Source organism: Lygodium microphyllum, chromosome 5 (genome assembly GCF_053477565.2).
Source record: "Lygodium microphyllum isolate KBCC chromosome 5, Lygodium_microphyllum_v1.1.10, whole genome shotgun sequence".
In the NCBI taxonomy this organism is placed as follows: Eukaryota; Viridiplantae; Streptophyta; class Polypodiopsida; order Schizaeales; family Lygodiaceae; genus Lygodium; species Lygodium microphyllum.
In genome coordinates this window covers 64,976,321-65,000,664 of record NC_141139.1, presented here as the reverse complement: position 1 = coordinate 65,000,664, position 24,344 = coordinate 64,976,321, and positions in this window count along the sequence as shown.

The window sequence follows — 24,344 nt, the reverse complement described above, 5'->3', positions numbered from 1 at the left end:
CTCTTGATGACATAATCAAAGGCATAACAGATTTGACACTGGAGTCAGTCAAAGCGGAGTTGGTGGGAAAGTTGAAGGAGCAGTTTGCTGCTTCGACTACGCCTACTACTTCTTCTAGTGCTCCTACTGCACCAAGGAGTGCTCCTAGTGCACCTAGGAGAGATCGGAGATGTATTTGGTGCGATAGTACGGACCATCAGCATTTCCGGGATTGTGAATCTTTTCAGGATGCAAGGAGGAAGAATTTGGTATATTGGGGGCAAGATGGTAAGATTTGGTTGACTGAGATAGGAGCTCCACTTGCTACCAACTTTGGTAAAGGTGGAATGAAGAAGTTAGTGGATGACATGGCTGCGCGTACTTCTTATGTGACAGCTAGAGGTGATGCTTCTGCATATGGAGTCCAGATTGAGAAGGGATCAGAGACTTAGTCAGCACTATGGACTTATGCTATGGAGACTGCAAACAAGGGAAAAATTCAGCAAACTGTTTTGACTAGTGCAGGCTCTAGCATCAGATCAGAGACAGGTTGGGACTCGCCTGTTGACAGGTACTCTATTTATGCTTATTTGGCTAAGTCTCAGGGAGCAGATGCACTTGTTGAGGAGAAGCGTAAGAGGGATGATTAAAATCCAAGTGCAGCTAAGAAGACTAGAGGGGGTGAGTTTGTTACTCCACCTACTGCAGGACCGTCTTCAAGACCAGGGCCAGATCGACAGATGGAAGATGCTCAAAAGAGAGAAAAGAGGCAAGAGCCTAGAGAGAGAAAGCAGCCAGGGTTTAGATTGATGTCCGATATTGAGACATCTACAGACATGAAGAAAATCTTTAATGATAAGATACTTGGCAGTGAGGTGACTTTCACTATTTCTGAGATTTTGGGCATCTCGAAAAGAGAGTTTCAGGAGGTTTTGAAGAGGAAAAGACATGCATTGTCTACCACTGATACACAGGGAGCTTTGATTGGGGAGTTGGATAAGGATGAGGATGAGGTTATGGTTGAGAATGCTTCTGTTTTTCCGCAGGTAGAGAAGAGGGTTCAGCCTATGCATTATGCTGAAATTGATGAGCCTGTCTTGATACCGCGTAGTCACTTTTCGCGGAGCCATTGGGCTAGGGAAACTACAGAGATGATGGTAAAGATTGGAGAGAAACAGGTGCCTTATGTTGCATTGGTGGATCATGGTTCAGAGATTAATCTCATAGTTCGTGGAGTTTATGAGAGTAACAGATGGCCTATGGATGTAGAGCATGGGTGGCGTATGAGAGCCACCAATAACACTGCAGGTAATTTGTATGCTGCCTGTCCTAGTGTCAGGGTTTCTATTGGTGATGTAGAGGAGGATTTTCATTTCTTTGTGCAAGATTCATGCTCTTATCCCATAATTCTTGGACAACCATTCATCACAGAGATGCGCATGGAAACAAAGGTCATGGATGATGGATCTGCTTATGCACGGATTCGTAGTAAAGATGGTATGAGAGCAATTCAGTTTATGACTGTATGTGTGAACCATGTTAGAAACAGGGATACTCTCAGAGATGCACCTTTGCCCACTGTGAGGGATTCGGGTTTTCATTAGGTACCGCCGTTTCGCGAGACGACAGTGGTACAGAGGAGAGGAGATTGGAGTTCTTGCCTCCTGGCAGCGGTGTTTTCTCCTCCGGTTTTGTTGGGATTTCAGCAAACAGTTCAATGAGCTATCAGAAGACTTCTAGGTTGCCTAGAGCTGCCAGGCAGTATATATGCAGGAAGGAGAAAAATTTGAGAAATGCTGGAATTTTGGAGGATGATGAGCACATAGATGGGATGTATGATAGTGTGATTTGTGCAGATACGATGACAGAGATGGGAGATATGCTAAAAACTGATATGCAGAATTGTCACAGTAATGTATTAGTGCAGTCCCTGGACATGTTTCATGAAATTGCAGATTTTGTTTCACAGATTGAGTCAAAGACTGAGGTAACTCAGCAAAGAGTGTTGAGTGCTGAAGAAATTCAGCAAACAGAGTTTCCAGCTGGTTATGATCAGCTTTCACAGACACAGAGGGCTGAAAGCTTTCAGCCAACAGAGTTTACTACTGAAATATTTCAGCATCCAGAGTTTAGGGCTGTTTCTATGCAGTCTATAGAGCAGAGGGCTGAGGATATTCAGCCATTGGAGTGCAGAATTGCTGATTTACAGCAAGATTTATGTAATGCAGAAGAGCAGAATGAAGCCAGGGTTGACACGAAATACAAAACTATGGATAAGAAGGTAAAATCGGTTGCTGTACCGCTTCCACATGACAGTGATCAGCAAATAGAGAGGGCTGCTAAACAGCAAATTTTGAGGAATCGCATATTGGTCATAAATTTTCAGCAGAGACTCTTGCTAAATTGAAAATTGGAAATGGTGATTTCTTGCTACCCATAGAGAAGCAATGCTTTCAGGAGATGCTTGAGCGTCATGGAAGGGGATTTGCATTTTTCCCACATGAGATTGGATATGTGAATCCTGATATTGTTGCTCCTATGGTCATTTTTACTATTCCTCATATCCCATGGAATCTTCGACCTATTCCGGTGCTTAAAGCATACTTGCCAAAGCTGATTGATTTATTGAATGAGAAAATCAGGATGGGAATTCTTGAGCCTTCATCTGCACCATACTCAAATAGGTGGTTTACAGTTCCAAAGAAGAATGGTACTCTCCAATTTATTCAGGACATGCAGCCAGTGAACAGAGTTACTATCAGGAATGTTGGTATAGGTCCAGTTGTGGATGAGTTTGCAGAAGCATTTGCTGGACGTGCCATCTATTCTTTAGGTGATTTGTATTCAAGATATGATCAGTTTCAGATGGCTTTGGAAAGCAGGGACATAACCACCATGAGAACTCCTATTGGGCTTGTCAGGATGTGTACCTTGCCTCAAGGTGCCACTAATTTTGTTGCGCATATGATGAATGCCATGCATAAGGTCCTTCGTGATTACATACCTCAGCTTACTATGCCTTTCTTGGATGATGTGCCCATTAAGGGGTGTGCAGAAGAAGAGAAGAATGAGAGTCTAAATGAGCAGGGATGCAGATACTTTGTGGCTGATCATATTTTAGCATGTGAGAAAATTTTGGCCAGGTTAGAAGAAGTGAACTTGACACTTTCAGGACAAAAATCTGTTTTTGGAGTGAATGATGTTGTCATTGTTGGGCATATGTGTGGATATTATGGCAGGAAACCCTCACCTGATAAGGTGAATGCTATAGGCAAGATTGCGGAGTATTGTTCTACCACTTCAGAGGTACGGAGATTCATTGGAGCTTGTGTGTTTTATATGATTTGGATACCTCATTTTGCACACATAGCAGATTGTTTGTATCAGCTGCTTCGAAAGGGGCAGAAATTCTATTGGGATGAGAGCCACACTAGAGCCATGCGGAAATTGAAGAAGTTATTGCAGAATGCTCCTACTCTCAGGAAAACGGATTATAATTGCGAAAGGCCTATTGTATTGACAGTTGCCACTAGTCCAATTGGCATAGGTTGGGCTATGGGTCAAGATGATGCAGATGGAAATAGGTATGCTATTCGGTTTGGGGTGAAAGTCCTAAACGAGAGACAGAGGAGATATCCGCAAATCAAGAGGGAGCTACTGGGAATTGTTACGGCTTTGAAATGTGACAAGGAGTACTTTATTGGAGCTTTAGTTGTGGTAGAGATAGATTGCTTGCCATTGATTGGTATGATCACGAGTTGATCTACTCCGGATATAGCCATGCTGAGATGGATTGCATACATCAAGTCGTTAAATCCGGAATTTAAACACATAGCAGGGAAGGATAATCCAGTGGCAGATATGTTGTCTAGAGCTAGATATGATGATGAGGAGACTCTACTTGCAGAGGAGGATGATGCAAAAATTTCAGCCACTATGGTTGATCATGTTTGTCATGTCTATGATATTGTGGCTTTCATAGAAGAACTCTATGTTGGAGATTGGTTGCAGATTGGTAGGTACCTTAGTACACTAAGCAAAAGAGATGAATGGACAGATGAAGAGTTCAAGAAGATCAGAAGGAAAGCTTATGGTTCTTTTCTCAAGGACGGATTTCTTTGGAAGCATCCGAAGAAAAGAGGCGGATTACCTTTGCGGGTTGTCTGCGATAGAGAGACACAGTTACAGGTGATGAGGGAGTTTCATGAGAGTCCTTGGGCTGGTCATAGAGGAGTGTGGGCTACTTATGAGAAAATCAAGGAGAAATATTGGTGGAAAGGCATGTATAGAGATGTTTCTCACTTTGTTGAGACTTGCAGAGACTGCCAGATGTATTCGGTAGTGCGTCATCGAGATGAGCTTCATCTGACCTATCCGCTATGCATTCATTATAAGTGGGCAGTTGATTTGGTTACCATGCCTATGGGTCTATGGCAGATGAAGTACATTGTTTTGGCAAGAGAGGATCTTACCAATCATGTTGAGGGCAGATCTTTGAGAATGAAGACCACTAGTGCAGTGTGTAAGTTCTTATTGGAGGAAATTTTCTGCAGGTATGGTTGTGTGGGTAAGATCACTGCGGATCTTTGTGAATTGGATGCAGATGAAGCTAGGGAGTTTTTCTCTCAGCTAGGAATCAAGTTGGCTTTAACCACAGCATACAATCTAGAGGGAAATGGGAAGAGTGAAAGTGGGCATCCATCAATAGTGAAAGCATTAGCCAAAGCATGCAGAGGACAAATTGGAGAATGGCCGAGACTTCTACCATTTTCTTTGTGGGCTGATTGTACGACTCATAGTGTTACCACAGGATATATGCCTGCAGAGTTGATGTATGGTCAGAAACCGATTATGCCGACTGAGATTTGTGCTTTGACTTGGTCATTTTTACCTTGGCAGGAGGATTTGACGAGAGAGGAGCTCTTAGCTCTTCGGATTCGATAGTTGGAGAGGAGACCTGATGATATTCAGCTAGCTATTGACAGGTTGAAGGTTGCTAGACTAAGGAATAAGGACAGGTTTGACAGCAGGCATCGCTTGCAGCCTAGAGAAATAGAAGAGGGAGATTGGGTATTGGTCTTTGATAGCAGCCTTGAAAATCAGCATACTGCACTTCGGAAGATGGTGAAAAGATGGTTTGGGCCGTACATAGTTAGACATGTCTTTAATAATGCAACATATGAGCTGACAGAATTGGATGGGACAGTGCTTAGAGTGCCTATTGCTGGAAAAAGAATCAAGATTTTCAAGAAAAGAGATGATGAGGATTATGCATTGGAAGAATTTTCAAGGGAAGAGCAACGAGAAGAAACTCCAATGGAAGAGACAAATGATATGACAGATAATCTTGTTGATCTACCGGAAATGCATAACGAAGAGATTGATCTGTTTGTGGATCTTGATGATAACGATCATGGGTAGTTGGCCCATCCGGAGGATGCGCAGGATTAGAGGGTTGGATGTCGTATTGCTCCGCATCCGAGGTGTGAAAACCACCCAAAAATTATGTGTGTGATTTGATACTTTGTACATACTTAGTTGTTATGTTTGCTCTTTCATTCTATGCTGAAGACGGAGAAAAACAGGGAGTTTTTGATAGATTGGTAACTCGAGATGCAATCTCATGGGTTACACTTATTTCAAGATATGCCGATTATGGGCTTTGTGAGGAAGTACTAAACTAATTCCAAGAGATGCAAGTCGAAGTACGTTGGTGGATATGTTTGCCAAATGTGAGAGCTTACTTAATGTTTAGCACACCTCAGAATGGTGCAATACAGCTGGTAGGAGCATCAAGACAGGCTTGATTGCGAGTGTCATTGTATCACAGTGGACTTGGGCAGCTACTATTTTGCAAAGCTCTAATGTTACATGGGAGTATAGTGTCAATGGCCCTTTCAGGTATGCGAGTACTTGCCATTGAAATCAAACGGAAGGCATCATCAGCACATACAGTTGGTGAGATTGTGCGTGCGAGGTGGGGTTTTTTGGTGCACATTGTTGTTGCTGGTGTTTGTTTTGCCCACTTCACCGAGACAGATACGCATAGTAGTAGCATGTTTCAGCTTCTATAGGCCTCATCGTCTTGATTGCTTTGGTGGACCCTCCCCCCCAAGACAAGTAATAGTGCTATTTCAGGTGGCAGGACAGCACTGTTTAATCTGCCTTGAAGGGGCAAGTTGTGTACATGCTATGCCAACCTTTGATTGGAGATTTTGCTATCCTTGTCACTCTCCATTTATAATTGCTAAAGATGGAGGCTGCTTTTTGATAGGTACAATCTGCGTGTGTATGGGAGAAGAAAAGTGCCACTAATCGTGTCGAAAGGGAAAGAAAAGGGTGGCTAAAAACAAGGGAGGGAAAAAGAAAATTCAAAAAAAAGCAGAGAAGATTCGGCAGTTCAAGGAAAGGAAGAAAAAAGGCATTGGATAGGATCGATGGGAGAGGAGAAAAGAAGGAATAAGTAATAAGGAATAAAAGCGATGCTAATCGGGAGAGGGGAAGAAAACGCAGAAGAACAGGGGAGCTACGGAACGAATCAGAGGAAGGAATCACAGGGCATTCGGGGATCTACGAGGGGAAAGAAGAGAGTTTTTTTCAATCTAATTTTGGTGGAATATCGACTGTGGAAAGAAAAACACGAAGTTTTTTTTTGAGCGTTTTGAATCGGAACACTGAGGAGGGGACAGAGGAAAGACATGGCATTTCAAAAGCTAAAAAGGGTGTGGAATTGATGAGTCTGCGATGAATGCACAGAGGGCCCTTCATTATAAACAGCAACATCAACCGTAGCACCATCATCAGAAGCAAAGCTTCCAACTAGACAAGCAACAGCCAGTACAGCCCTATCGCCATGACGAATGGCATACACAACAATCCATACCTGCTCTTATGCCATCACAACATCCTCAGTTCAATACTGTAGTCTCTTTGTCTTCTATCTTGGAGAACAGCCTTGAAGTCCCTCTACACAACTTCTGCGCATCCCTGCCTGTGATGCGCTATCATTCTAACCCTATTGAAGAGAAGGCTTTCAACCTGCTTTTGGGATTCCCGTGGATGGGAGCGATCAACCAGGGAGATGTTTTGGTGTGATCGAATCTGGGGAATAGAAAAGAAAAATAGCGGCATCATCACCATCTATGTGGCGTTGGTTGGTATCATCACAAGATCAGGCTACCAAACTGGGTGGTGAACTTGGAATTCGTACCTGCAACTGGTCTAAAGTAGTATGATTGGAACCGTAAACAGAAAATTGCTCTTTTAGTCTCTGAATTGGGAACTCTTATGCAGCTTCTGTGATCAAGGGAACTGGTAGTGCATATGGGGAATTTTCTGATCTGGACAACAGTGTATACAACAGTCGTGTACCTACAGAACAGACGTGGTGTAATTGTAGACTCTGGCTACGTGTCAACAGCGCATGCAGCCCCTCCTTCACCTGTTCGTAGAGTGGTTTCGAGATTTTCCAAATCGTGATCATCTACCATGGTTGCTTCACGAGTTGTGGAACAGGGTAGAGTGATTGCCATAGCATATTAGTTTTCATGTGTTGTTGTTGTTAACAGGTGGCTCGTTACAGGGAGATGCCATTGCACCCATGGTCTTCTTTCTTTCTACCTTTTGGACTGGTTGCGATTGCCTTGAGGGGGTTTTGTTGGCACTCATCAGGCTCTACAACATCAGCAAAAATTCGCCTTCATTAGGAGCAAATATCATCGTCTGCAGAGTGAATTTCAGATCATCGGATCTACATGTCAATAACTTGCAGGGAATCATCCCCTCATCTTTTGAGAATCTCCCAAACCTCCTCAAACTGGACTTGTGAAATAATAACCTCGTGGGAAGTTTTCTTAATAACAGCTAAGCTTTGTATCCAATCTCTTTTCCCTTCTTATTATCCTCGAACATAAACTGAAACCTGTCTGAAAGGAAAAATTGCAGAACAGGGTACTTTAGCTTGTCTTTTCCTCTGGTGTTGAATATACTTCAGACAAATACAAGTGTTGCAAGCTCCCTTGGAAAGCCGTTCCTTACACAAATATCACTTATCTACCTGTATGACATGCTGAAGCCTAATCAGAATTTATTGATTGAGTTCTGGAATTGTTGTATGGCTATTAAAAATATATGACTCAAAGTTGAATGCTAGAACTAGTTTGATGATGAGTTTAATCTCTGACATTGGATTATTCATTTGATTGATCTTCCATCTTGACATATATCAAGGTCTTCTGAAGACGCGACTTTGCTTTCACAAACCCTTCGACAACGAGATGGTAAGCGATTGGAAGCCCTTGATCTCAGCTTCACTCTGATACTATTGGTGTGCAAATTGGATGTTGGATACATGCGTAGTGAGCACCCGAAAGTCCCCAAGAACAAAGAACTCTACAAAAGCTCATAAAGCAAGAAGAAAGATTTGCACGACATGAGAGAAAAAGACAAATTGGGTACAATCTCCCCCCATGCCTTGTGTGAGCGCTCCAAAAGACATGTATTTATAAATTTATTCATCTCCAAGCTAAAAAATAGCCCAATTTACAATTAGCATGCTTTCTCTTTTGTATTTGCTTTTGCCCAAATAAAGAATAAAGCTATTGGGCACCCCAAAAGTCGAGCTATGCCCAAATACAATGTCCAATAATGAAATATTTAAACCAAACTCCTATGCGCATACAAAATAATAATTGTTTGTCAAGCACTTTAGTCAATAAGCTTGCCTAAATAAATATTGACGCCACGCCTTTAGTGATAAGATGCACGCCCATAAAAAATAATAATTCCTCTAGGTAATCTGAATACATGCCATCGCCCCATGCTTTCTAATGCCACTGGTACCTGCTCTACACATCAATTGAAGCATTCACAATTGTTGGAAAATTAAAAAATTAAACCAACAAAAGTGAATAGCTAGCAGTCTTCAACTATAAAATAAATAAATAGGTCGGAACTCTGTCCTAACCTTAATTTAATATGAGTGCACTCTAAACTCAAGAATGCCCCATTAATTTAATATGTATTTTATGGAATCACCTACTGTGGAATCACCCACATGGACATTAAATTAATTTGATGCCTGAAAAGGATAGGCGTCCCCGTCAACTTCTTGCACAAGGAATCCACCTTGTTCGAAAGAGCTCGCAGGGTGTTTGAAAGGTGTTCGAAAGAGCTCACAGGGTGCTACATTGGTTATCTTTGTGTATCTCGGATGCTCAAGAATTATTACACAACTACCAGTGCCAAGAGATACAGTTAAAGAAAAAATTCAACAACATGGAGAGAAAAGGGAAATCTATATAGGATTATGTCACAGAAATTAAGACTATTGCAGATCACATGGAATCCATTGGCACACACATTGAGGATGAAGACATGGTTGCAGTGACATTAAATGGTTTGGGATCTGAATATAAGTCATTTGATACTTCCATCTCTGTGCAAGTTAAAATTCGGGATTTCAATGAGCTTGTTGCATTGCTCATTCATGAAAAGCTTAAACTAGGATTGAATATAGGCTCTACCAATTACAAGAGCAAGGATGCTGCCATCTAATCAAATCAACGTGGCCATGGCAGTCATGGTAGAAATTATGGTTCTCACATAGGAGGCCAACAAAATGTATCTTATGGTCATAAGAACCAACAGGGTTCAAATGCAAGAGGAGGTGGAAATTTTAGAGGCATGGGGAGATCTAGCTTTAGAGACAGAGGATCCTGGAAATAGCAACATCCATCTAATAACCCTAATAAGGATAAGGATTTTCACTACTATGGAAAGTACAATCATATTGCCAAGGACTGCTAGAAGAAGCAAGGCAATCAAAAGGGCAAGCAACATGGACATTATGCATCGTCTACTTAGACGGATGATGCTTCTAGCGATATACTATTTGCCATGACAAATGTGAAAGATAGGGCTGCTGAGAAGTCTACTGAGGATGTTGTTTTGTGTACTCATTTGGGGGCATCAAATCATATGACGCCTCATGGTGATTGGTTTATTGACATGGTGCCTAAGAGGAATTGCTATGTATGCACAGGGAATGACACGTAGCATAGCATTGAACATAAATGCAATGTGCCTTTGGTAATCCATGATTGTAAGAAGAAGAACTTACATGATATACTGCATGTCCCATCAATTACTAAAAATCTACTTTGTGTGGGGTAGATGACTAAGCATAATTTGCAGGTTAGGTTTAATAAGCATGGTCTCTTCATTGAGGAGTTTGATAATGGCTGAAATTGATTGCCTGCAATCATAGGAATGACAGGATTTTTACTCTCGATGCCACTTTGCCACAACTGAAATCAACCATGCTTGCCCATACCTGTGGCACAATTAGAGATTTAAAAATATGGCATAAAAGAGTGGGGCATGTTAATCTTCAACGATTGCAAATGATGGAGAAAAAATAGCTTGTTACAGGTCTACCCAAGTTTGCTTACACGAATATTGGTCATGTCTGTGATGCTTGTCAGTTTGGTAAATAGTCCAGGTTGCCATTTGTCAAGCATGTAAGAAATAGTACGTGACCGTTGTAGTTGGTTTACTTTAATGTGTGGAGGCCAGCCCATAATGCATCTATGGGAGGCTCTAAGTATCATGTGACATTCATTGATGACCTTAGTCGCTATACTTGGGTTTGTATACTGAAAACAAAGGATGAGGTGTCTACTATTTTTTAGTAATTTAAGCAATAGGTTGAAAATTAATTTGATTGCTATATCTCTTGTTTGACATCTAACACTGGTGTGGAGTATGTATGAAACGAGTTTGATAGTTTTCTGGCTGAAAATAGCATACATAAGCAGCTTACATGCAACTACACTCCACATTAGAATGGGGTAGCTGAATAGAAGAATATGTTCTTAATGGAAGCTGCGCATGGAATGATGAATGAGAAGAAGATGACACTCTATTATTGGGCTGAGGCTATTATGACAACCATGTATATCTTGAACATGACTCCCACTACAAGTATTCATGATATGACACCCTTTGAGAAGATGTATGACTACAAGCCTGATATTAGTCACATGAAAGTATTTGGCAACCTTGCTTTTGTACACATCCTTGATGAGAAGAGGAAGAAGTTGGATCCAAAAGCACATAAGTGTGTCTTTATTGGTTTCAGAAGAGAAGAAGGCATATAAATGCTATGATCCCTCTACTTGGGAGACACTAGTTAGCAAAGATATTATGTGTGATGAGATAGCCTCTTGGTATGCATCATTGGTTGCAGTGCCATCATATATGTCTTCTACATAGGCTTCTACAGTTGATTCGTAAAAACAAAGTACTACATTGACAGGTCCTAGTGGTATGTCAATATCTCCTTAGACAGGGAGGTTGCATAGCTCTAGCTCACCATCCACTGATACAATGATGTCGGTGAGGGGGAGATATGTGGTGAACAGTAAAGGAAAAGAACAAGCTTCTGATGATGCATTTGGTGTGATGACACCTGGCAGGATGACTTCAAGCTCTAACTCAACTAATAGTCTAGACAGTGAGCTTGGTATTCCGACAGTGTATATGCCAGGCACTAGGCAAAATAGGTATATTCTGCCTCATGAGAGAGGGGAATCGAGTAGTACACAACAGCTTAGACACTCCTAGAGAGTGAGGTATCTTTTGAATAGGCTGACTTATAGTGGTTATTCTATGAAGCATTATGCTTATCTGACAAAGGTGATGGAGGTTAAAGAACTTGCTACATATGCTGAAGCACTGATAGATAAAAATTGGTGCACAACTATAGATGAGGAAATAGCCGCCTTAGCTGAAAATAGAACACGGGATCTTGTGCCACTGCTAGAAGGAAAAAATACCATTGACTGCAAATGGCTCTACAAGATTAAATGCAAGTTAGATGGTAGTGTAGAGAGGTGCAAAGCCACACTATTTGCTAAGGGTTATGCCTAGAAGTATGGACTAGACTATGAGGAAACATTTAGCCCTATATATGGCCAAGATGGAAACCGTATGAACAATGATCGCATTGGCTACTGCTAAAGGCTAGAAATTGTAGCAGATGGATGTTAAGAATTTGTTTCTCAATGGTGATCTAGCAGAGGATATTTATATGGATCATCCTGAAGGGTATATACACCCTGATTTTTAGCATTATGAATGCAAGCTGAAGAGGCTGCTGTATGGGCTAAACTAGGCTCTGAGATCCTAGCATGCAAGGATCAATAATTAGTTGCAGAGTTTGGGATTCACGATTGGCAAGGCTAATAATAGTCTATTTACAAAAAAGACATGGTAGTACTGGTTATCTATGTTGATGTTTTGATTATCATAAGTGATGATGACTTGGGGATACAGTATGTTATGCGGATACTGAAATCTGAATTTGATATGAAAGACTTAGATGAACTAAAGTATTTCTTGGGTATTGAGGTGATCAAGGATGAAAATGATTTATGGCTGATGTAAAAACACTATGCCATGAAAATGCTAAAGAAATATGGCATGGCTAAATGTAAACCAATGGATACACCTCTTGGTTAGAATGTCAAGTTGGACATTAGCACTGGAGTTGAAATTGATGATGTGACTATGTACATGCAGATGGTTGGAAGTCTAATCTACTTGCCCATCACCATGCTTGACTTGAGTTATGTTGTTCGGCTCATAAGTCAATTCATGTAGAAGCCTAGAAAGCCACACTTGGATGTTGTTAGGCAGATTATGAGATATATAAAGTCCACTATAGATTATGGGTTTTTTATGTGAAAGATAAGCCCTTGACATTGGTTAGATACACGGATGCAAATTGTATAGGATGCTCATATGATCATAGGTCTATGACTGGTTATGCCTTCAACTTTGGAAGTGGAGTGATCAGCTAGAGCAGCAAGAAGCAACCAACGGTTTCATTGTCTAGCATTGAGGCAGAGTAGAGGGGTGCTACATTGGCAGCATGTGAGATTGCATGGCTGCTCAAGCTTAGGGCTTATTTGGACATATAGGTGGATGCTCTAGTGACTTTGTTATGCAACAATCTTAGTGGTGTACTCCTAGTAATGAATCTAGTATATTATGCCATGACTAAACACATTGAGGTACACTACCATTTTATCATAGAGATGGTTCTTATAGGGAGAGTAGATCTTATGCATGTGAAGACTGATAAAGAGGTTGCACAAATTTTTACCAAGTATTTAGGTAAAGATAAGTTCAGTGTTTTCCAACAGCTACTTAGTGTACACATAGGCTGTCTTGAGCTTGAGGGGGAGTGTTAAGACTTAAAGTTCTTTTATCTTTAGTATGTGTGTAATTGACACTCTGTCTCTCTGTCATATTTCCAGCTGTATTAGCAAGTGTGGGACATTAAATAAGTTACTGACTTTAGGCTATGTGTGAATGGTTTGTTGACCTTAGAGTGTTGTATTCAATTCAATTAAGTATGTCTGATATGGAATAATAAAGAATATGAGATGACAGCACATTGCTCATCTCTGTTAATCCAACCCTTCTCTTTGTTTCTCTCAACACTTAAGAAGATTCTTGAATAATGGATTTTAAACAATCGGGTGAAATTCACATTGGAAGAGGTGCTTGGCATTACCAAGTAGGAATTTCATGACAAAATCATTAACATAATTAAGAGGAACCGTTAATTTCTTGACGATACCAATAATGCATTGCTACAATTTGAAGAGAAAAGGGGTTTATTGGGCATTCGGACTAAATATGAGAATGATGTAAGTACTGGTTTATTTATGAAAGATGCCACTAATCAGTGGATAACATGTGGAAAAGAGAAGAAAGCGGTTGAAAATGCATTGTCTTGTAACAATATCCACGGTGGAGTAAGGCAAATGCAACAATATGGAAAAGGGACTCTAATATTTATTCCTCTGAGTCATTACAAAAGAAATCATTGGGAAAGGGCTACCACTAAAACGGTAGTGAAAATAGGGGAGCGTAAGACTTCTTGTGTCATTTTGCTTGACCACGGGTTCGAGATTAATGCCATTAAGCATGGATTCTATGAGAATGGTACATGGCTTGTGGACAGTAATCATGGTTGGTATATGAGGGCTACAAATAATTCTCCGGGGAAGCTCTATGCTACATATCCTAATGTAAAAGTGATGATTGGTGATGCACAAGAAGAGCATCACTTCTTTGTGCAAAATAGTTCCTCATATGCAGTGATTTTGGGACAACCCTATATTACATGAGTGTGTATGGAAACAAAGGTGCTTGATGATGGTTTTGCTGCTTATCCAACACTTAGAAGTAAGGATGGGAGGAGAGTTGTCCAATTTTTTACCATTTATGTTAATTATCCTAGGAATCGGGATACACTTCGAGAGTCTCCTTTGCCTTCAAATGCAAGGGAATTCAAAAACTTGGATTTTCATTGAGCACTGTTGTAATGCGGGGCTATAATAGTACTATTAAAAGGATGCACTCACCTCTTGATGGAATGAAGCATGTATTTACTACTAGTTATTCTTTGTTTACAACTTCATGTTGATTTAAGCCTATGGAAGCTATGTGCTAGACTGAATGCATATTTATGGAATGGGCTACTAAGAAACTGAGAGCATTGGGGTTGTTAGCTAAAAATGAAGGCATTTGAGGCCTCTTTTATGGGCTGAATATTACTAAGACTATGGCTAAAATTTCAGCAATCATACATATAGAAAATGAGGTTGAAAATAGAGTATTATCAGTATGTTCTTTGGATATGTAAAATGTTATAGCATTGCTTTCTCAACAATAAGGATTACAAGGGGCTAAAGCAGTTGTGGAGACAAATTATAAGATGATTGAACAAAATCTGAAACCAATTGCTTTGCTGCTTGTACAAAATAGTAAGGGTCTATATGAGAAAGTGTCAAGGCAACTAAGTTTATGGGATCCTAAAGATATAGGTCATCAGTTTACAACTAAAACATTACAAGAATTGAAAATTGGTACAAATACTTTCTTTTGCCTACTGAAAGAGATTTTTTTATGCAGATGTTGGCTAGGCATGGAAAAGTGTTTCCGCTTCAACCAGCTGAAACAAGTTGCGTGGATCTGAATATTATCTCTCCTATGGTAATATTTAATGTGCTACATGTACCATGGAACTTGAGGCCTATTCCAGTGCTTGTAGCTTTCTTGCCAAAGCTAATGGATTTCCTTAATGAAAAAATTAACACAAAGGTATCCATAGGTGAAAAGAGAATTATGGGGAATTGGGACAGCCCTTACATATGTGATAAGGAGTATTTTATGGGTGCTTGTGTAGTCATTGAGACTATTTTCTTGTTGATATTGGGTATGATTACTAGTTGTGCTACCTCGGAAATTGCGTACATCAAATCTTTGAACCCTGAATTTTAGCACATTGTAGGAGGAGATAATCCAATGGTGGCAGACATGTTATCTCAGGCACGCTCTGAGACTGAAGATGGGATGATGGATGAGGAGGAAGAAGATGACTTTCTTGTAGTAAAAAATGATGTTTTGATTGGTAAAACTAAGTTGGCAGTCATTATAACTATAGATATAGTTCTCATGAATGTAAGGACAATATTAAATGCAGTAGATATAATAGTTGGTTTATCAAGTACAAGTGCTATAAGAGTGAATTTAGTAATGCAAGGACTTGCTTCAACACTAACAGAAGCTTGGACAATAAAGAGAAAACACTTTATATGTCATGTATCTTATGTAGTGTTTTTGAAAGACAAATATGCACGAGAGTGGCTGAGAATCGGTCAATACCTCAGCACATTAACAAAAAGAGACTAGTGGTTAGATGAGGAGCTTAAGAAGACTAAGAGGAAAGCCTATGGGTTTTTCTTAAAAGATGAGTACTTGTGGGAATGTGCTAAGAATAAATAGGGTATACCATTGCAAGTTATGGGTGATAGAGCTTCACAAGTAAATGTCATGCAAGAATTTTATGAAAGCTTATGGGTTGGCCATAGAGGTGTTTGGGGTACTTTTGCAAAGATCAAAGAAAGATATTGGTGGTGGCAGGGCATGTATGAGGATGTTGCTCACTTTTTGGAAACATGTATGACATATCAAATGCATTCATTTGTGAGGCATCATGATGGAATGCAACCCACATATCCCTTGTCTCTTCAATTTAAGTGGATGATGGATTTAGTCATGATGCGTACAGGTCTTTGGAAAATGAGATATCTCATACTTGCCCATGATGACATCAAATGGAAGGGAGAGCTCTATGTACCAAGACAACAAATGAAATGTGTACTTCTCTCTTAGAAGAGATCTTTTTTTTGTATGGCTGTGTGGGAAAAATTATAGCAGATAGGGGTGAACTAGACACAAATGAAGCCCATGATTTCTTTGCATGGCTAGGGATAATGCTTGCTTTAACTTCGGCCTATAATGCTAATGGAAATAGCAAAAGTAAAAGAGGTCATCCACCTATTGTGAAGGCATTGGCAAAAGCATGTGGAGAGAAGGTAAAAGAGTGGCCATGATTGCTCCCTTATGCTTTGTGGACTGACAAAATAATTCATAGTGCTATTACAGGATGTATGCCTACTAAATTGATGTATGGTCAAAAACCTATCATGCCAATAGATGAGATGAAAGTCACATAGAGTGTGCTACCTTGGGAAGAGGAGTTGAATTGTGTAATATTTTTGCTCAAAAATACTATTGAACCTAACTCCCCGCACGCTGCGTAAAACCTGTGCAAGGTTATCTCCCACATCGTAACTATCGGTAGCTTAATTGGTACCCCGCACGTGCAAAAATGAGGCCTCTGCATTGAGCAATTGAGGCCGGGGGTTAAGACTGCAAAACCCGTGGGTAAACACCCTTTTTGAAGGGGCAAAATGGATAATGGTAAGGTTAAGTCAAATTTTTTTAATAATTATCCCTTCCCCCAGCCGATGCATGGCTGGAGGAGAGGGAGTGGGAGAGGAAGTAGGTGTGGTGTAGGGAGCATGAAGGGGAAGGGCCATGCATAGGCCACGTGGTGGCTATCACCTCCCCCCCTTGGCCTATATAAACACCCCTTAGGCATTGGGGGAAGGGAATAAAAAGAAAGAAGGCTGACGTGCTGGAGGATCGAGGGGAGAGAAAGAAGATGATGTTGCCACTGTCGTGGAAATCAAACATCGCCGGCTGAGGGACGCCACCGCCTGTAGCACCTGCTACTGCTACTGTAATCACCCCTTGCCATCGTAATAATCACCCCCCACCCCGCGTCTCGCCCCCCGTCAGAAATCTTTTCCTCTTCCCAATCATTGGGACCCTTCCATGTCGATTTTGTTCATAATCAGAAGCTTCTTAAGAAGCTTGTAAGGTTAAGGGACATAGGCCTTGTTCCTACGTGCCCTTCCCCGGTTTTGAAACTGGGTTCATAAAGCCCCAAATCTTGGAGATCGAGTAAGAGATCGCGGGAAATCTTGGAGGCCGTTTTGACAAAGCAGAGGAAATTCGGAGATCGAGTAAGAGGATTCAGTCAATGCAGATGGTTCTATTAGTAGGTACAAAGCTAGGCTGGTCGCAAAAGGCTATGCCCAGACATATGGCATAGAAATTGCTCTTTTAGAAAAGAGGGTAGAGTTTGTACTTAGCTTTATGAACAGGAAATAAATATATAAATTGTTGGGAAAAGATTGTCTTTACTGTTTTCTTGTTGTGCTTTAGTGAAGATGTGAAATGAACCCTGTGTAAAGGCTTATTAAGGAAGCTATTTTAAATTGTCAAATAGTGTGGTAGTACACCTTGTTTAGTAATCTAATGACAAATCACATTTCAATGGGAAAGTTAATAATTGTTATCCCCGATGAAAATACTTGATAAGTCAGGTGCTTTTCTAAAAAGGAAGAATGAGGATAATGTCAAGAATCCCGTGGTGGGGGGACTTGCTCAAGATGCTGCGCCGAACACACACAGAATGCACAAGGAGAAGCTCACTCAAGAGACAAAAGGAGAGGTGGAGGCCAAAACGTTTTCTTGCTTGGTTTCTTGTTTTTCTTCCACACACTTTATAATGTACACAAAGTATAGATAAGATACAACATAAAGGAAAGTGGCCTACTAAGTCAAACAATGCATAACCGACTACACTAGTTGACTGGCACTATAACTATGCCAGTTGTAAATAGGTGTAACAACTTGAATATAATAAGTAATGAGTCAGTGGCCATGTGAGAGTCATAATGACCACCAACGTGCTAAGTGTAGATGTGTGGACCCATCTAACCAGGTGGTCCATCATCAATGTCCGTATGTGTTGAGCTTGTCATCTCAACACTCCCCCTCAAGCTCAACTGAATCTCTGCAACTCCAAGTAAGCTTTGAAACTTTTGAAGCTTCTCTGTACCCAATGCCTTCGTGAAGATGTCAGCTATCTGATCCTGTGTGCTAACATACACCAAGTCAATCTCACCTGCTAGTACCTTCTCTCTCACAAAGTGGTAGTGTACCTCAATATGTTTTGTCCTGGCATGGAACATAGGGTTCCTAGCCAACTGTATACTGCTCATGTTGTCACAATAAATGATAACTGCACCTTCCACCTACACATCTAAATCAGCCAATAACTTTTGCAGCCATACTATCTCACATGCTGTAACAACAACACCTCTATACTCAACCTCTGTACTCGACAAAGCAAATGTAGATTGCTTTTTGCTGCTCCAAGCAACTGCTGCACTACCAAGAGAGAACATGTATCCGCTGATAGATCTTCTATCAGACATACTACCAGCCCAATCTGCATCTGTGTATCCAAACACCTGTACATCTGTACCTGCCTCATAGAAAAGTCCATAATGTAATGTGGACTTCACATATCTCAATATGCGTCTGACTACATCCAAATGTGGCTTTCTAGGTACTTGCATAAACTGACTCACAAGACCAACAGCGTAGCTCAAGTCTGGCCTTGTAATGGTCATGTAGATCAAACTCCCCACTATCCTCCTGAACATAGTAGGGTCTTCTATCTCATCCCCAACATCAGCACTCAACTTTACATTCTGCTCCAACGGGACTGAAAGTGGTTTGCATGCTGTCATACCATACTTGGACAACATATCCAAGCCATACTGTCTTTGGGAGAGCCATATACCATCATCACATCTGATCACCTCAATGCCAAGGAAGTACCTTAGCTCACCTAAATCCTTCATCTCAAACTTTTTCTTCAAAAATTCCTTGACTTCAGCAATTCCACTATCACTATTACCTGTAATAATCAAGTCATCCATATAGATGACTATGTTGACCAAACCTGCATCTCCCTTTCTCACATAAAGTGAGTGATCAGCATCAGAAACATAGAAGCCAATATTGACAAGATGCTCTCTGATCTTGTCAGACCATGCTCTAGGTGCTTGCTTGAGCCCATAGAGCGCCTTCTTCAACCTCCACACATACGTGGGATGCTTTAAATCTTCATAACTTGCTGGCTGATCCATATACACTTCTTCCTGCAAATCACCATGCAAGAAGGCATTCTTCACATCCATTTGCTGCAACCTCCAACCTTTGGCTGCTGCCAAAGCAATCACACATCTGACAGTTGCCATCCTAGCAATTGGACTGAAGGTTTCATCATAATCTATGCCATATGTCTGGGCATAGCCTTTTGCAACCAGCCTAGCTTTGTACCTACTAATAGAGCAAGGGAGAAAGCAAGAAATCTTGGAGGCCGTTTTGACAAAGCAGAGGAAATTCAAAGATCGAGTAAGAGATCGCGGAGTTCAAGTCATCAACGATGGCTCCCAAGAAGACGCAAGGTGCACCCATGGGAGGTTCCTCCCTGAACTTACACTTGGACATCTCCCCGAGCCCACAAGCCCAGGTTTTACGATTTTTATTCCACACAAAAGTAATCCGTTAAGCACGATAACTTTCATGGAAAGGGAAGAACTTATGCATGTTTCTAATTCACCTAGCATAGGAAGAATGCATTTTACGCTTATTGTTAATTCATGTAGTAGTGATATAAGTACATTTGTGGAAGTATCTCTGTAAATGATAGATAAGGATTGGTGCATATCATGCAATTGGATCGTTTGCATCTCCAAAGTTAAAAATGTAAATCACTTACTCACCCTATGGACTTAGTCGCAAATTGCCTTCTTGTGCATTCTCAAAGTGGATGTCTAAAACACATATTGCCTAGGGTTAAAGAGGAAATTGTTAAGTGCATTGGACGTGAAGGAAAAGAGTATCTTGCATTTAGTCAATAACTTCCTTCGTTATGACTTGCATGAGGAAATTGTTTACTTCCGTTGCACGGCATGAAAATGAAACAATGGACATTGCACGTTCCTTGCAAAGATGTTTGTCCAACGGATTAAAGGTTGCATGTCACATGAACTTCATTAACAATGTTGTATTTAGAAAAGGGCTACATGTTACATATTTGTAAATTCATTTCATTGAGTTGCATTTAGGAAAGAGTGCATGGCTTATCAAAACATGAAATTCTAAAGCTTAGACAAAAGGGTTGTAGGCATGCTTCTTTGATGTAAACCCTAGTAGGTTTCATGCAAGTTATCATTCGTTGTGACCTTAGTAAGAAAAGTAAAGGGTTATTGCATACCTTATAGAACATAGATGTAACAAATTGTATACTTGCACGAAATCTGGTATCTAGCATCTCTTTACACCTTTAGAACATGATTAGCATCTCTAGGAAAGGATCGTCCTTGTCGCAAGACAAGTAGTCCAATTTAGCTAAATCACCTAACCCTCAAGGGATTCATATCGACTTAACTAGTCGACACGATAAACACCTCAACTAATAGCTAGGGCATGGCACGTTAGGAATACAACCAAGTATCAAACTTGGACATCAAGTCAAAACCCTCAAACCCAAAGGCCCTACCCACATTCATGGAATGTTTGGGTCAAATGGACACTCATTCAAACAACGATTTAGGGTTTCTACCCTAAGGATCGTTCGACCTAATGCTAAAACTCGGATTGAGTTTGGAAACCCTAGGACCCAACGTTTTTGGCCTAGTACAATTAGGGTTGGGTTGGTAAGAAGACACCCTAAACCCTGCATCTCATCTAAACAAAATTCCTTGACCAAGAAACGCCGATCAATGGGTGAAATGATCCCATGAGTTAGGTGTGACACTTGAGCAATAAGTTGCAACATCGCATGGCTTTGTGGTTTAATCACAAGATGGATTTGCCATTCCTTGGAATGAGGTTGGCAGGTTCTAGTGCAAGTCTAACTTGCAAGAGGATGAGTAGTCATCCTGCTACATCACCTTTCTTGGGCTGATTTCCCAAGTTAAGGGAAGTTATGTATTTTCTTGGTAAGCAAAGAATCAATCAAGTTAGAGTGACATGGTCGCCACGATTCACTATCTTAACTTAAGAAACTTAAGGTAATGGTTAAATTGGGTTGATAGGGTATGACCCTAACCCGAGGACAAAAGGGAAAACAAACAAACCCTTGGGGGATCTTGCCAAGTTGCAATTGATCCCAGATCGAATGTTGGATGCATTTGGAGATAAGGATTCACTTCTTAGCAGTTGGCCAAATAAACGACCACTAGAATTGATTGTTCTTGTAATAGTTTAGGAGCACTGTTTGCATTGTTTGCTCAAGGAACTAAAGATGGAAAGATAATTAATGCTTCAGGTTGAAGGCCTGAAGGGAGAGGCAGCATTAGTTACCCCAATTGTCTGCCTGATTCTAGCCAAGGGGGTTGTTAGCCGCGCCGAGAACGTGGACCAAACCCTCCGTGAGAGGTCTCTCTTTTGGGTGCTACTTGGAGCCAGAGGACACTTGGGTTCTGGGGGGGGCTCTTGTCATAAATCCCTTGCCTTTTGGGCCCTGCACAAGAGGCCAATGTGACTCGAGATTAGATCTCGAGGCTCGCATACTAGTCTATGGGTGGAATCTTGGATTAGTAATCCCTGTGGATTGTTGGATTGCCTTTGGGTGGATTATGGATTATACGGATGTTTTCCAAAGATAAATAAGATCAATTGATGTAAAGGAACTTGTTGGCACTGTTTTTTCTATGTCAAGTGCTAAGATTATGTGAAGGAACCAGTGTCTAACTGGCTAATTAAGGAAGTTGTTTTATGCATGTCTAACTAAATGTGGTAGGTAATTAGACAACTAAAACAACCCTGAGGAAAGTGAGGTGGATGTGGCCATGGGTCTGTCCTACGGATGGGTGGTCCCGGTTGGCCGGGAACTTTTCTCAAATAAGATCAACATCAGGGAATTTTTCGCGAAGGAAATGAACAGCAAGGAACGTTGACCTAGAGTCTAGGATACTAGCACCCCGAATTATGTTGTTTTAGGGGAACGGAATGGGACTATGCCTTACAGGCAGAGAGGTCGAGCTTTGCATCCCTCTCATTTCCCATTCTCCTTGAACCAAGTGTAGCATGAATCCGCTTTCACCCTGATGTTTCTACGTAAATTAGTTTGCCTGGGGTTTGACGCTAGTCACTCTCTAGGAATTTGACCACTAGAGGAATCCGTGATTCAGGTTAGTCCTAAGTGGGAATGACCCAAATACCTCCGCTACATGGCAGACTCGGAAAGACCTAGATTGCAAACCTTATAAAATTCCATGGGAGTGCCGGGCGGAGCCTTCTAGACCCTCATTCTGATGGGCTGCTATGACGTGTCCTGCAAGCGAGCAAGTGGACATGTTACAAATTGAGAGGAGTTGTTGGAATTTCGTATTAGACTATTGGAAAGAAAGTCAGAAGACATAGAGTAGCAAATTTTGGGCATCAAGGATACAAAACAAGAAACAATTTGACAAAAGGCATATATTGAGGCCAAGAATCATACAAGATGGGAATTGGGTATTGATTTATGATAGCAATTTAAAAAATTAGCATAGTGCCATGCGTAAAGTCTCCAAACAATAGTTTAGACCCTATGTGGTAAGACATGTGTTTAATAATGCTATTTATGCATCAAATGAGCCAGATAGGACAATCATAAAACTTTTGGTAGTAGAGAAAAGAATCAAATCATTGAAGAAGTGGGAATCTACTACCTATGAATTGCTAGAATTGGAAGAAAATAGTGGCCATGATACAAGGGCTAGCTAGGAAGATATGGAAGATGAAGAAGCAAATGATATGGCTGCAAAGGATGAGGAGGACTCAAAATCTGGTAACAACTAGGACTTTGGCACATATTGGAGGATGTGCAGGTTCAAAGGGGGTGGATGTCATGTCACTAAATGGACATATTGTAAAAGAACTTGGAGTGCATCATGATCTAGCTTTCTTATATGAATCTAGAGAGTCAATTCCATCTTAGTGCTAGTGTCAATAGTATGGCTAGTTTCAAAATACAAGATTTTTAGACAAGTTTAGTTTATCTTGATATTTTGAATATTATTTCTTAGAAATATCCTAAAAAGATCTAAGAAAACTTTTAGAATAGAGCGACATGCAAAAAGCAAGTGGATTTTTGGCCATTTTTGGGAGATCTCATGCAAAAAGAAGGGGCTTCCAAATTCACGCGGTGCGCAATCACAATTTATAGGCAGTAAATAGCACTTCGAAGAATGGTGAGAAGAAGGAATGATCTTGGAGAATTTTGATCAAGTATCTTGGGGTTTCACCCCCCTTTTGGAGCCAACGGAATCATCAAATTTGCCGTCTGAGTAGTAGAGAAGAAGAAAGTTTTTGGTCTACTAGGGAGCTCCAGAAGATCTAATCCTTAGAGATTCCTTCTATGGAGTCTTGAACAAGGATTTTTCTTATCTTCTGAGGTTTTATCAATACATAGTGATTTGATTCATTGAGCTATTTTTAAATCTTGTGTACCTCTTGTCTATTCTTTTTCATCTCTTCTATCTCCTATTCTCTACTTCCTTCTATCTTTGATCCCCAGTGAGTATGACATTTTGACTAAAACCCCTCTGACATTGGTAACCTGGTTGGCACAACACTACCCCACGGTAAATTTTGATGCATCAATGTGCACATGGAAGGTAATGGGTTGGGCTCCTAAGATAGGTCGTGAAGTCAGAGCATGTTTAAGTCTTTCATAAGCTTGTTGACATTTTTCAATCTAATTGAATACTGATAATAGCTTGTACAAAGGTCAAGCAATCATTATAAAGTTCAGCACGAATTGCTAGTAGTATCCCATGTGGCCTAAGAAACATTAAACTACCTTGAATTTGGTCAGAGGGGAAAGGTCTATAATCACCTTAACTTTTGAGAAATTTGTGGCTCTCGCATTGCTTGAGACAACTATCCTAAAATAGAACCATGCTTCAACCAAAACTAACACTTTAAGGGGTTTAGTGAGAAACCATATTACCGAGACCATTCAAATACTATTCACAACTTTTTTGAGTGCTCTCCCTAGTTGGTGTGGACACATATGTCATTGATAA